The 11,799-nt window shown below is 35.0% G+C and overlaps 1 non-coding gene across 1 annotated transcript; it reads right to left on the reverse strand.

Moving 5' to 3' along the window:
- Window positions 1-515: 515 nt before the first annotated feature.
- On the reverse strand, window positions 516-587 carry TRNAD-GUC (transfer RNA aspartic acid (anticodon GUC)). Its single transcript has one exon. It is a non-coding gene; the product is annotated as a tRNA-Asp (tRNA).
- Window positions 588-11,799: the final 11,212 nt, after the last annotated feature.

The following is an 11,799-nucleotide window of genomic DNA, read 5'->3' on the forward strand; positions in this document are numbered from 1 at the left end:
ACCCCAGCTCCCGCATGACAGGCGGAGACACTTCACACTATACTAACGAGGACTTACTTGGTCAATTTTTGGCAAAATATGATCAAAAAATATACCCAAAAAACATGTCATGGTTAGCTATCGAAATTTGTATGTCATTGGCCAAAGAGATTATATGTTACATGTTTTCAAGCTAATTTAAAACCCTAAAGAAATATTTAACCTATTATTTGGAAAATGAAAAGTCAGTAATATTGACAACATAATTTTACTCTTGCAATGCATAGCACTCTAAAATCTTTTCTCCTGCTCTAACCAAGCAGTGTATTGAATAACTATTTATTACTTTGATAAATATACCTAAAGCCAGGTCATGGGGACCTTGCAAACTGTACTTGTAGCACTGGCCATGAAGCTTACATGCAAGATTTTTTTCAAGTTGACATAAACCCTGGATTCAATTTGGATAAGGCATTTTTGTTATCTCAATGAAACAACGTGAAACAGCACACATAAAAGAGATTAAAAGTTCAAAACTCCCCATCGGGGAATTGAACCCCGGTCTCCCACGTGACAGGCGGGGATACTCACCACTATACTAACGAGGACTTACTTGGTGAACTTTTGGCAAAATTTGATCAAAAAATATACCCAAAAAACATGTCATGGTTAGCTTTCTAAAAGTGGATGTGATTGGCCAAAGAGATTATATGCAACATTTTTTCAAGCTAATTTAAAACCCTAAAGAAATATTTAACCTATTATTTGGAAATAGAAAAGTCAGTAATATTGACAACATAATTTTACTCTTGCAATGCATAGCACTCTAAAGTCTTTTCTCCTGCTCTAACCAAGCAGTGTATTGAATCACTATTTATTACTTTGATAAATATACCCAAAACCAGGTCATGGGGACCTCCTAAATTCTGCTTGTAGCACTGGCCATGAAGTTTACATGCTAGATTTTTTTCAAGTTGACATAATCCCTGGATTCAATTTAGATAAGGCATTTTTGTTATCTCAATGAAACAAAGTGAAACAGCATGCAAAAAAAGAGATTAAAAGTTCAAAACTCCCCATCGGGGAATTGAACCCCAGCTCCCGCATGACAGGCGGAGACACTTCACACTATACTAACGAGGACTTACTTGGTCAATTTTTGGCAAAATATGATCAAAAAATATACCCAAAAAACATGTCATGGTTAGCTATCGAAATTTGTATGTCATTGGCCAAAGAGATTATATGCTACATATTTTCAAGCTAATTTAAAACCCTAAAGAAATATTTAAACTATTATTTGGCAAATGAAAAGTCAGTAATTTTGACAACATAATTTTACTCTTGCAATGCATAGCACTCTAAAGTCTTTTCTCCTGCTCTAACCAAGCAGTGTATTGAATCACTATTTATTACTTTGATAAATATACCCAAAACCAGGTCGTGGGGACCTCGTAAATTCTACTTGTAGCACTGGCCATGAAGCTTACATGCAAGATTTTTTCAAGTTGACATAAACCCTGGATTCAATTTAGATAAGGCATTTTTGTTATCTCAATGAAACAAAGTGAAACAGCATGCAAAAAAAGTGATTGAAAGTTCAAAACTCCCAGTCGAGAAATCAAACCCCGGTCCTCTGCAGGTCAGGCGGGGATACTTCACACTATACTAACGAGGACTTACTTGGTCAATTTTTGGCAAAATATGATCAAAAAATATACCCAAAAAACATGTCATGGTTAGCTATCGAAATGTGTATGTCATTGGCCAAAGAGATTACATGCTACAATTTTTCAAGCTAATTTAAAACCCTAAAGAAATATTTAACCTATTATTTGGAAAATGAAAAGTCAGTAATATTGACAACATAATTTTACTCTTCCAATGCATAGCACTCTAAAGTCTTTTCTCCTGCTCTAACCAAGCAGTGTATTGAATCACTATTTATTACTTTGATAAATATACCCAAAACCAGGTCATGGGGACCTCGTAAATTCTACTTGTAGCACTGGCCATGAAGCTTACATGCAAGATTTTTTTCAAGTTGACATAATCCCTGGATTCAATTTAGATAAGGCATTTTTGTTATCTCAATGAAACAAAGTGAAACAGCATGCAAAAAAAATAGATTAAAAGTTCAAAACTCCCCGTCTGGGAATTGAACCCCAGCCTCCCGCATGACAGGCGGAAACACTTCACACTATACTAACAAGGACTTACTTGGTCAATTTTTGGCAAAATAATATCAAAAAATATACCCAAAAAACATGTCATGGTTAGCTATCGAAATTTGTATGTCATTGGCCAAAGAGATTATATGCAACATTTTTTCAAGCTAATTTAAAACCCTAAAGAAATATTTAACCTATTATTTGGAAAATGAAAAGTCAGTAATATTGACAACATAATTTTACTCTTGCAATGCATAGCACTCTAAAGTCTATTCTCCTGCTCTAACCAAGCAGTGTATTGAATAACTATTTATTACTTTGATAAATATACCTAAAGCCAGGTCATGGGGACCTTGCAAACTGTACTTGTAGCACTGGCCATGAAGCTTACATGCAAGATTTTTTTCAAGTTGACATAAACCCTGGATTCAATTTGGATAAGGCATTTTTGTTATCTCAATGAAACAACGTGAAACAGCACACATAAAAGAGATTAAAAGTTCTAAACTCCCCGTCGGGGAACCGAACCCCGGTCTCCCGCATGACAGGTGGGGATACTCACCACTATACTAACTAGGACTTACTTGGTCAATTTTTGGCAAAATTTGATCAAAAAATATACCCAAAAAACATGTCATGGTTAGCTTTCGAAATGTGTATGTCATTGGCCAAAGAGATTATATGCTACATTTTTTAAAGCTAATTTAAAACCCTAAAGAAATATTTAACCTATTATTTGGAAAATGAAAAGTCAGTAATATTGACAACATAATTTTACTCTTGCAATGCATAGCACTCTAAAGTCTTTTCTCCTGCTCTAACCAAGCAGAGTATTGAATCACTATTTATTACTTTGATAAATATACCCAAAACCAGGTCATGGGGACCTCGCAAACTGTACTTGTAGCACTGGCCATGAAGCTTACATGCAAGATTTTTTTCAAGTTGACATAAACCCTGGATTCAATTTGGATAAGGCATTTTTGTTATCTCAATGAAACAACGTGAAACAGCACACATAAAAGAGATTAAAAGTTCAAAACTCCCCGTCGGGGAACTGAACCCCGGTCTCCCGCGTGACAGGCGGGGATACTCAGCACTATACTAACGAGGATTTACTTGGTCAATTTTTGGCAAAATTTGATCAAAAAATATACCCAAAAAACATGTCATGGTTAGCTATCGAAATGTGTATGCCATTGGCCAAAAAGATTATATGCTACATTTTTTCAAGCTAATTTAAAACCCTAAAGAAATATTTAACATATTATTTGGAAAAAGAAAAGTCAGTAATATTGACAACATAATTTTACTCTTGCAATGCATAGCACTCTATAGTCTTTTCTCCTGCTCTAACCAAGCAGTGTATTGAATCACTGTTTATTACTTTGATAAATATACCCAAAACCAGGTCATGGGGACCTCGCAAACTGTACTTGTAGCACTGGCCATGAAGCATACATGCAAGCTTTTTTTCAAGTTGACATAAACCCTGGATTCAATTTGGATAAGGCATTTTTGTTATCTCAATGAAACAACGTGAAACAGCACACATAAAAGAGATTAAAAGTTCAAAACTCCCCGTCGGGGAACTGAACCCCGGTCTCCCGCGTGACAGGCGGGGATACTCAGCACTATACTAACGAGGATTTACTTGGTCAATTTTTGGCAAAATTTGATCAAAAAATATACCCAAAAAACATGTCATGGTTAGCTATCGAAATGTGTATGCCATTGGCCAAAGAGATTATATGCTACATTTTTTCAAGCTAATTTAAAACCCTAAAGAAATATTTAACCTATTATTTGGAAAAAGAAAAGTCAGTAATATTGACAACATAATTTTACTCATGCAATGCATAGCACTCTAAAGTCTTTTCTCCTGCTCTAACCAAGCAGTGTATTGAATCACTATTTATTACTTTGATAAATATACCCAAAACCAGGTCATGGGGACCTCCTAAATTCTACTTGTAGCACTGGCCATGAAGCTTACATGCAAGATTTTTTTCAAGTTGACATAATCCCTGGATTCAATTTAGATAAGGCATTTTTGTTATCTCAATGAAACAAAGTGAAACAGCATGCAAAAAAAGAGATTACAAGTTCAAAACTCCCCATCGGGGAATTGAACCCCAGCTCCCGCATGACAGGCGGAGACACTTCACACTATACTAACGAGGACTTACTTGGTCAATTTTTGGCAAAATATGATCAAAAAATATACCCAAAAAACATGTCATGGTTAGCTATCGAAATTTGTATGTCATTGGCCAAAGAGATTATATGCTACATTTTTTCAAGCTAATTTAAAACCCTAAAGAAATATTTAACCTATTATTTGGCAAATGAAAAGTCAGTAATTTTGACAACATAATTTTACTCTTGCAATGCATAGCACTCTAAAGTCTTTTCTCCTGCTCTAACCAAGCAGTGTATTGAATCACTATTTATTACTTTGATAAATATACCCAAAACCAGGTCGTGGGGACCTCGTAAATTCTACTTGTAGCACTGGCCATGAAGCTTACATGCAAGATTTTTTCAAGTTGACATAAACCCTGGATTCAATTTAGATAAGGCATTTTTGTTATCTCAATGAAACAAAGTGAAACAGCATGCAAAAAAAGTGATTGAAAGTTCAAAACTCCCAGTCGAGAAATCAAACCCCGGTCCTCTGTAGGTCAGGCGGGGATACTTCACACTATACTAACGAGGACTTACTTGGTCAATTTTTGGCAAAATATGATCAAAAAATATACCCAAAAAACATGTCATGGTTAGCTATCGAAATGTGTATGTCATTGGCCAAAGAGATTATATGCTACAATTTTTCAAGCTAATTTAAAACCCTAAAGAAATATTTAACCTATTATTTGGAAAATGAAAAGTCAGTAATATTGACAACATAATTTTACTCTTGCAATGCATAGCACTCTAAAGTCTTTTCTCCTGCTCTAACCAAGCAGTGTATTGAATCACTATTTATTACTTTGATAAATATACCCAAAACCAGGTCATGGGGACCTCATAAATTCTACTTGTAGCACTGGCCATGAAGCTTACATGCAAGATTTTTTTCAAGTTGACATAATCCCTGGATTCAATTTAGATAAGGCATTTTTTTATCTCAATGAAACAAAGTGAAACAGCATGCAAAAAAAATAGATTAAAAGTTCAAAACTCCCCGTTGGGGAATTGAACCCCAGCCTCCCGCATGACTGGCGGAAACACTTCACACTATACTAACGAGGACTTACTTGGTCAATTTTTGGCAAAATAATATAAAAAAATATACCCAAAAAACATGTCATGGTTAGCTATCGAAATGTGTATGCCATTGGCCAAAAAGATTATATGCTACATTTTTTCAAGCTAATTTAAAACCCTAAAGAAATATTTAACATATTATTTGGAAAAAGAAAAGTCAGTAATATTGACAACATAATTTTACTCTTGCAATGCATAGCACTCTAAAGTCTTTTCTCCTGCTCTAACCAAGCAGTGTATTGAATCACTGTTTATTACTTTGATAAATATACCCAAAACCAGGTCATGGGGACCTCGCAAACTGTACTTGTAGCACTGGCCATGAAGCATACATGCAAGCTTTTTTTCAAGTTGACATAAACCCTGGATTCAATTTGGATAAGGCATTTTTGTTATCTCAATGAAACAACGTGAAACAGCACACATAAAAGAGATTAAAAGTTCAAAACTCCCCGTCGGGGAACTGAACCCCGGTCTCCCGCGTGACAGGCGGGGATACTCAGCACTATACTAACGAGGATTTACTTGGTCAATTTTTGGCAAAATTTGATCAAAAAATATACCCAAAAAACATGTCATGGTTAGCTATCGAAATGTGTATGCCATTGGCCAAAGAGATTATATGCTACATTTTTTCAAGCTAATTTAAAACCCTAAAGAAATATTTAACCTATTATTTGGAAAAAGAAAAGTCAGTAATATTGACAACATAATTTTACTCATGCAATGCATAGCACTCTAAAGTCTTTTCTCCTGCTCTAACCAAGCAGTGTATTGAATCACTATTTATTACTTTGATAAATATACCCAAAACCAGGTCATGGGGACCTCCTAAATTCTACTTGTAGCACTGGCCATGAAGCTTACATGCAAGATTTTTTTCAAGTTGACATAATCCCTGGATTCAATTTAGATAAGGCATTTTTGTTATCTCAATGAAAGAAAGTGAAACAGCATGCAAAAAAAGAGATTACAAGTTCAAAACTCCCCATCGGGGAATTGAACCCCAGCTCCCGCATGACAGGCGGAGACACTTCACACTATACTAACGAGGACTTACTTGGTCAATTTTTGGCAAAATATGATCAAAAAATATACCCAAAAAACATGTCATGGTTAGCTATCGAAATTTGTATGTCATTGGCCAAAGAGATTATATGCTACATTTTTTCAAGCTAATTTAAAACCCTAAAGAAATATTTAACCTATTATTTGGCAAATGAAAAGTCAGTAATTTTGACAACATAATTTTACTCTTGCAATGCATAGCACTCTAAAGTCTTTTCTCCTGCTCTAACCAAGCAGTGTATTGAATCACTATTTATTACTTTGATAAATATACCCAAAACCAGGTCGTGGGGACCTCGTAAATTCTACTTGTAGCACTGGCCATGAAGCTTACATGCAAGATTTTTTCAAGTTGACATAAACCCTGGATTCAATTTAGATAAGGCATTTTTGTTATCTCAATGAAACAAAGTGAAACAGCATGCAAAAAAAGTGATTGAAAGTTCAAAACTCCCAGTCGAGAAATCAAACCCCGGTCCTCTGTAGGTCAGGCGGGGATACTTCACACTATACTAACGAGGACTTACTTGGTCAATTTTTGGCAAAATATGATCAAAAAATATACCCAAAAAACATGTCATGGTTAGCTATCGAAATGTGTATGTCATTGGCCAAAGAGATTATATGCTACAATTTTTCAAGCTAATTTAAAACCCTAAAGAAATATTTAACCTATTATTTGGAAAAAGAAAAGTCAGTAATATTGACAACATAATTTTACTCTTGCAATGCATAGCACTCTAAAGTCTTTTCTCCTGCTCTAACCAAGCAGTGTATTGAATCATTATTTATTACTTTGATAAATATACCCAAAACCAGGTCATGGGGACCTCGCAAACTGTACTTGTAGCACTGGCCATGAAGCTTACATGCAAGATTTTTTTCAAGTTGACATAAACCCTGGATCAATTTGGATAAGGCATTTTTGTTATCTCAATGAAACAACGTGAAACAGCACACATAAAAGAGATTAAAAGTTCAAAACTCCCCGTCAGGGAACTGAACCCCGGTCTCCCGCGTGACAGGCAGGGATACTCAGCACTATACTAACGAGGATTTACTTGGTCAATTTTTGGCAAAATTTGATCAAAAAATATACCCAAAAAACATGTCATGGTTAGCTATCGAAATGTGTATGCCATTGGCCAAAAAGATTATATGCTACATTTTTTCAAGCTAATTTAAAACCCTAAAGAAATATTTAACATATTATTTGGAAAAAGAAAAGTCAGTAATATTGACAACATAATTTTACTCTTGCAATGCATAGCACTCTAAAGTCTTTTCTCCTGCTCTAACCAAGCAGTGTATTGAATCACTATTTATTACTTTGATAAATATACCCAAAACCAGGTCATGGGGACCTCGCAAACTGTACTTGTAGCACTGGCCATGAAGCTTACATGCAAGCTTTTTTTCAAGTTGACATAAACCCTGGATTCAATTTGGATAAGGCATTTTTGTTATCTCAATGAAACAACGTGAAACAGCACACATAAAAGAGATTAAAAGTTCAAAACTCCCCGTCGGGGAACTGAACCCCGGTCTCCCGCGTGACAGGCGGGGATACTCAGCACTATACTAACGAGGATTTACTTGGTCAATTTTTGGCAAAATTTGATCAAAAAATATACCCAAAAAACATGTGATGGCTAGCTATCGAAATGTGTATGCCATTGGCCAAAGAGATTATATGCTACATTTTTTCAAGCTAATTTAAAACCCTAAAGAAATATTTAACCTATTATTTGGAAAAAGAAAAGTCAGTAATATTGACAACATAATTTTACTCTTGCAATGCATAGCACTCTAAAGTCTTTTCTCCTGCTCTAACCAAGCAGTGTATTGAATCATTATTTATTACTTTGATAAATATACCCAAAACCAGGTCATGGGGACCTCCTAAATTCTACTTGTAGCACTGGCCATGAAGCTTACATGCAAGATTTTTTTCAAGTTGACATAATCCCTGGATTCAATTTAGATAAGGCATTTTTGTTATCTCAATGAAACAAAGTGAAACAGCATGCAAAAAAAGAGATTAAAAGTTCAAAACTCCCCATCGGGGAATTGAACCCCAGCTCCTGCATGACAGGCGGAGACACTTCACACTATACTAACGAGGACTTACTTGGTCAATTTTTGGCAAAATATGATCAAAAAATATACCCAAAAAACATGTCATGGTTAGCTATCGAAATTTGTATGTCATTGGCCAAAGAGATTATATGCTACATTTTTTCAAGCTAATTTAAAACCCTAAAGAAATATTTAAACTATTATTTGTCAAATGAAAAGTCAGTAATTTTGACAACATAATTTTACTCTTGCAATGCATAGCACTCTAAAGTCTTTTCTCCTGCTCTAACCAAGCAGTGTATTGAATCACTATTTATTACTTTGATAAATATACCCAAAACCAGGTCGTGGGGACCTCGTAAATTCTACTTGTAGCACTGGCCATGAAGCTTACATGCAAGATTTTTTCAAGTTGACATAAACCCTGGATTCAATTTGGATAAGGCATTTTTGTTATCTCAATGAAACAACGTGAAACAGCACACATAAAAGAGATTAAAAGTTCTAAACTCCCCGTCGGGGAACTGAACCCCGGTCTCCCGCGTGACAGGTGGGGATACTCACCACTATACTAACTAGGACTTACTTGGTCAATTTTTGGCAAAATTTGATCAAAAAATATACCCAAAAAACATGTCATGGTTAGCTTTCGAAATGTGTATGTCATTGGCCAAAGAGATTATATGCTACATTTTTTCAAGCTAATTTAAAACCCTAAATAAATATTTAACCTATTATTTGGAAAATGAAAAGTCAATAATATTGACAACATAATTTTACTCTTGCAATGCATAGCACTCTAAAGTCTTTTCTCCTGCTCTAACCAAGCAGTGTATTGAATCACTATTTATTACTTTGATAAATATACCCAAAACCAAGTCATGGGGACCTCGTAAATTCTACTTGTAGCACTGGCCATGAAGCTTACATGCAAGATTTTTTCAAGTTGACATAAACCCTGGATTCAATTTAGATAAGGCATTTTTGTTATCTCAATGAAACAAAGTGAAACAGCATGCAAAAAAAGTGATTGAAAGTTCAAAACTCCCAGTCGAGAAATCAAACCCCGGTCCTCTGCAGGTCAGGCGGGGATACTTCACACTATACTAACGAGGACTTACTTGGTCAATTTTTGGCAAAATATGATCAAAAAATATACCCAAAAAATATGTCATGGTTAGCTATCGAAAAGTGTATGTCATTGGCCAAAAAGATATTATATGCTACAATTTTTCAAGCTAATTTAAAACCCTAAAGAAATATTTAACCTATTATTTGGAAAATGAAAAGTCAGTAATATTGACAACATAATTTTACTCTTGCAATGCATAGCACTCTAAAGTCTTTTCTCCTGCTCTAACCAAGCAGTGTATTGAATCACTATTTATTACTTTGATAAATGTACCCAAAACCAGGTCATGGGGACCTCGTAAATTCTACTTGTAGCACTGGCCATGAAGCTTACATGCAAGATTTTTTTCAAGTTGACATAATCCCTGGATTCAATTTAGATAAGGCATTTTTGTTATCTCAATGAAACAAAGTGAAACAGCATGCAAAAAAAATAGATTAAAAGTTCAAAACTCGCCGTCGGGGAATTGAACCCCAGCCTCCCGCATGACAGGTGGAAACACTTCACACTATACTAAAGAGGACTTACTTGGTCAATTTTTGGCAAAATAATATCAAAAAATATACCCAAAAAACATGTCATGGTTAGCTATCGAAATTTGTATGTCATTGGCCAAAGAGATTATATGCTACATTTTTTCAAGCTAATTTAAAACCCTAAAGAAATATTTAACGTATTATTTGGAAAATGAAAAGTCAGTAATATTGACAATATAATTTTACTCTTGCAATGCAAGGCACTCTAAAGTCTTTTCTCCTGCTCTAACCAAGCAGTGTATTGAATCACTATTTATTACTTTGATAAATATACCCAAAACCAGGTCATGGGGACCTCGCAAACTGTACTTGTAGCACTGGCCATGAAGCTTACATGCAAGCTTTTTTTCAAGTTGACATAAACCCTGGATTCAATTTGGATAAGGCATTTTTGTTATCTCAATGAAACAACGTGAAACAGCACACATAAAAGAGATTAAAAGTTCAAAACTCCCCGTCGGGGAACTGAACCCCGGTCTCCCGCGTGACAGGCGGGGATACTCAGCACTATACTAACGAGGACTTACTTGGTCAATTTTTGGCAAAATTTGATCAAAAAATATACCCAAAAAACATGTCATGGTTAGCTTACGAAATGTTTATATCATTGGCCAAAGAGATTATATGCTACATTTTTTCAAGCTAATTTAAAACCCTAAAGAAATATTTAACCTATTATTTGGCAAATGAAAAGTCAGTAATATTGACAACAAAATTTTACTCTTGCAATGCATAGCACTCTAAAGTCTTTTCTCCTGCTCTAACCAAGCAGTGTATTGAATCACTATTTATTACTTTGATAAATATACCCAAAACCAGGTCATGGTGACCTCACAAATTGTACTTGTAGCACTGGCCATGAAGCTTACATGCAAGATTTTTTCAAGTTGACATAAACCCTGGATTCAATTAAGATAAGGCATTTTTGTTATCTCAATGAAACAAAGTGAAACAGCATGCAAAAAAAGCGATTGAAAGTTCAAAACTCCCAGTCGAGAAATCAAACCCCGGTCTCCCGCAGGTCAGGCGGGGATACTTCACACTATACTAACGAGGACATACTTGGTCAATTTTTGGCAAAATTTGATCAAAAAATATACCCAAAAAACATGTCATGGTTAGCTATCAAAATGTGTATGCCATTGGCCAAAGAGATTATATGCTACATTTTTTCAAGCTAATTTAAAACCCTAAAGAAATATTTAACCTATTATTTGGAAAAAGAAAAGTCAGTAATATTGACAACATAATTTTACTCTTGCAATGCATAGCACTCTAAAGTCTTTTCTCCTGCTCTAACCAAGCAGTGTATTGAATCACTATTTATTACTTTGATAAATATACCCAAAACAAGGTCATGGGGACCTCCTAAATTCTACTTGTAGCACTGGTCATGAAGCTTACATGCAAGATTTTTTTCAAGTTGATATAATCCCTGGATTCAATTTGGATAAGGCATTTTTGTTATCTCAATGAAACAAAGTGAAACAGCATGCAAAAAAAGAGATTAAAAGTTCAAAACTCCCCATCGGGGAATTGAACCCCAGCTCCCGCATGACAGGCG

Source organism: Taudactylus pleione, unplaced genomic scaffold, assembly GCF_031769625.1.
Source record: "Taudactylus pleione unplaced genomic scaffold, aTauple2 ptg000117l, whole genome shotgun sequence".
Taxonomy (NCBI): Eukaryota; Metazoa; Chordata; class Amphibia; order Anura; family Myobatrachidae; genus Taudactylus; species Taudactylus pleione.